This window comes from Suncus etruscus, chromosome Y (genome assembly GCF_024139225.1).
Source record: "Suncus etruscus isolate mSunEtr1 chromosome Y, mSunEtr1.pri.cur, whole genome shotgun sequence".
NCBI classification, from domain to species: Eukaryota; Metazoa; Chordata; class Mammalia; order Eulipotyphla; family Soricidae; genus Suncus; species Suncus etruscus.
In genome coordinates, this window is record NC_064869.1 from 447222 (window position 1) to 451395 (window position 4174).

At 35.8% G+C, this 4174-nt stretch overlaps 1 non-coding gene across 1 annotated transcript; it reads left to right on the top strand.

Moving 5' to 3' along the window:
* The first annotated feature begins 490 nt into the window (after positions 1–490).
* Positions 491–597, top strand: LOC126000430 (U6 spliceosomal RNA). The gene has a single exon (XR_007492743.1). It is a non-coding gene; the product is annotated as a U6 spliceosomal RNA (small nuclear RNA).
* The last annotated feature ends 3577 nt before the right edge of the window (positions 598–4174 follow it).

The window sequence follows — 4174 nt, forward strand, 5'->3', positions numbered from 1 at the left end:
GTTCACTTCGGCAGTGTAGGTGTACCTATCTGAGACCCTGGATTTAGGTGTAGCTACCTGAGACACACCCATTTCTGGGAGGGGTCTTGAGAACCGGTTATTAGGTGTGACCTTACCTGCAAGACCCGGCCCATTCCTGGGAGGGGTCTTGGAATAGGTAGATAAACCCTTGAGCCAGGGGATTAGGGTCTCTTTGCCCAGCTGCGCTGCTGAGCTCTCTGGCTTTTTGGTCGTTGCCTCTTTTGGTCTTGGACCAGGATGGAGGTCAAAGGAAGACGGCTGAAAGGAGTTAAGATGCAGGGCCAAGAATAACTAGTGCTTGAGAGACCCTAATCCCCTGGCTCAAGGGTTTATCTACCTATTCCAAGACCCCTCCCAGGAATGGGCCGGGTCTTGCTGGTAAGGTCACACCTAATATCCGGTTCCCAAGACCCCTCCCAGAAATGGGTGGGTCTCAGGTAGCTACACCTAAATCCAGGGTCTCAGATAGGTACACCTACAGGCAGCACATATACTAAAATTGGAACGATACAGGGAAGATTAGCATAGCTCCTGCACAAGGATGACATGTAAATTCGTGTAACGTTCCATAAAATTTTAGATAAGTTTTGGTTTCAATTTTTCATTGTGTTTTACTCTGGCTTAGATATTTATTTTTGTCCTTAGCATCTCCCAAAACACTTGAAAAACTTTGACCACTGTCCCACCCTTTTATATATGTCTTTCTCCTCCTCCACTACATTTATTTCTTCTCGATATACTCTAAGGCCAAGAGAGTTCAGGCCAACACACATTTGTATTATGAAATTCCTTAGTGCAGTGATTCCAAATACCAACAATAAGTGATTTTATCCTATATTTATCCTTCTGTATTATAATAATATTGATATAATATATAACTATATAGCTATTATATATAAATTATCATTTACCATTAATATATGATTATATAGTGCTGTATCATATAGCTTATATAAATTAGCATTTATTAATATACTATGATTATTAATTGATTAAAATGTGTTAAATAATTTTGTTATCATATTATATTATTTAATATATCTTCCAGTTCCATCAATTTTGTAGAAAATTGTATGATTGCATTATTTCTACAGCTGTGTAGTACTTCATTGTGTATATGTATCATATCTTCATGATCCACTCATCCATTGAACATCTAGTTTGAATCTAATTCTTAGCTATTGTACTGCATGTTGTGATAAATAGCAGCATTTATACATACTTTCGAAGGAGTGTTTTTCTGTCCTGGGGATCTCACCTATATCACTTCAATGTGTGATATTTGAGTCATTTGGTTGGTCAATTTATAATTTATTGAGAACCCTCTTTACTATTTTACGGAGGGGATAGATAAAGCAGTATTCCCATCAGCAGTGAAAGAGTTCTTTTTTACTACAACCCAGCCAAACAAATTGTTGCTCATATATTTTTAATAATTTCTTTGTTTAAACATCATAAATACAAACATAATTGTAGTTGGGTTTCAGTTGTAACAAGAACACTCCCCCCTTTACCATGCAATGTTCCCATCACTAATGCTCTATCTCTCCCTCCCACCCCTCGACTATATTCGCGACAGACTCTCTTTATCCCTCACTCACTGATATCATTATGACAGTTCTCAGCATAGTTATTTCTCTAACTGCACTCACAACTATTTGTGGGGAGCTTCATATTTTGAGCTGGTACTTCTGACCTTTATATCTGGAAATTATTTCAGTGTTTTTAATTTTTCTTAAATCCATAAATGAGTGAGACTATTCTGTGTCTCTCTCTGACTCATTTCACTCAGCATAATAAATTCCATGTATAGGACAATTTCATTTCTTCATCTCTCCTGATGGATGCATAATATTCCATTGTGTATATGTACCACAGTTTCTTTAGCCATTAATCTGTTGAAGGGCATCTTAGTTGTTTCCAGAGTATGGCTATTATAAATACTGCTGCGATGAGTATAGGTGTGAGAAAGGGACTTCGTATTGGATTTTTGTGTTCCTAGTGTATATCCCTAGGAGTGATATATCTGGGTCAAATGAAAGCTTAATTTTCAGTTTTTTGAGGAACCTCCATATTGTTTTCCATAAAGACTGGACTACATGACTTTCCCATCAGCAATGAATATGAGTTTCCTTCTCCCCACATCCCTGCCAGCACTGATTGTTCTTGTTCTTTGTGATGTATGCCAGACTCTGTGGTGTGAGATGGTACCTCATTGTTGTTTTGTTTTGCATCTCCCTAATGATTAGTGATGTGGGACATTTTTTCATGTGCCTTTTGGACATTTGTATTTCTTCTTTGAGAAAGTGGCTTGTTCATTGTTCTCCCCATTTTAATGGGTTATATGTATTTCCCTTAAGTTCTATCAGTACCTGTATATCTTAGATATTAGTACCTTATCTGATGGTATTGGGTGAATAGCTTCCCTCATTCTGTGGGTGGCTTTTGTATCCTAGGCATTTTTTCTTTTGAGGTACAGTAGCTTCTCAGCTTAATATAGTCCCCTTTGTGTATATCTGCTCCTACCTGTTTGGAGAGTGTTGTTTCTCCTTGATGATGCCTTTGTGTTTTACCTACATGCTGTTCTATATACCTAATGGTTTCAGGTCTGATATCAAGGTCTTTAATCCATTTGAACTCAATAGTTGTAAGAAATCATACTATGTAGTTGTAATGTGCATAAATAAGTGAGGTATATCAATATCTTTAGGCCTACTAACTAAATTTAATTAAAATAACTTAGCAAGCTGGTGTGAATTTGAAAATAAACTTATGTACATCTATAAAATAATGAGAAATGGAATGAAAAAATTAGAAAAAAATTTATTTGAATATGACCTATGTGCACGATTTTAGCTGGAGGTCTGAGTTCATTGTTTTGCAAGTGGCTGCCCAATTGTGCCAGCACTGTTTGTTGAAGAGGCTTTCCTTGTCCATTTTACATTTCTTGCCCCTTTATCAAAAATTAATTCATTGTATATATGGGGAGCATTCTCAGAATATTCTAGTCTATTTCACTGATATGAGGGTCTGTCTTTATTCCAATAAAGACAGTTTTAATGACTATTGTTTTAATGACTATTGTTTTGTAATACAACTTAAATTTGGGAAAAGTGATGTCTCCCATCTTCCTTTTCCCAAAGGTGGCTCTAGCTCTTCTTGGGTGTGTATTGTTCCAGATAAATTTCAGCAGTGTTCCCAATATTTTTTAACTTTCCAATATTTTTGATATTTACATCATTCTTGTAGCTAAACACAGAGAACTTAACAACACACAATTTTGCTCTAGACAGAGCAAACATCCTATTTCTCTCCCTAAACAGAATACATCCTGTCTTTCCCTTAAATGAAGTATGTGTCCTGATTTTTTAACAAAAAACTTAGCCTGTTATTCTCCTTTTGACTCATTTCTTTTAGTTCTTTGTTTGATATAGTCCCATTTATTCAAATTTGATTCTATATTACTTGCCATTCTGTAAGTGAAGATTCCTTTATTATATAAGTATTGGATGTTCTACTTATTTTTCCCCAATGAACTTTTTGGTTCAGATCTTATCTCAAGGTAATAGACCCCTTTTTATTTGGCTTTTGTTTAGGGTATGAGATTGTTTAGGGTATGAGATATGCATTAATTTTTAATCTCTTCTATGTGATTTTTTAATTGTCCAAACACTATTTGTTGATTAGCCTATTCTCTTTTTATTTAAGGAATGTCCTTTCATACCTATTTTGCAGAGAGTTTATATCATAAATAGCTGTTGGATCTTGCCAAATTTTTTCTTCATGATTCCCATCTAGGTTGACACACCAGTGATGGCTGATGGTTAGACTTAGGAAGGGCAAATTTGGGGCTTCCAGTCTTGAAAAATGAGTGGTGGTGCAGGTAGTGTGGGGAGCCTAGAGCAGGAAAATTCCTTCTCTTTATCAAAAATTTAAATTTGATTTTATGCTTATAATAATAATTCAAAAAGAATTACACCACCAGCTTCATCACTCAAACCAGTGTTCCCCTCTCCATCATCCCTCACCCTTATCTCCAATCCACTCCTATGCCTTGCTTGATACCTTAATAGGTGCATTATAAAATTAGGTGATTGCTAATATCTTATGTTTTTAGTGTTGTTTAGCCCCCATCACCAATATTACCAAACTT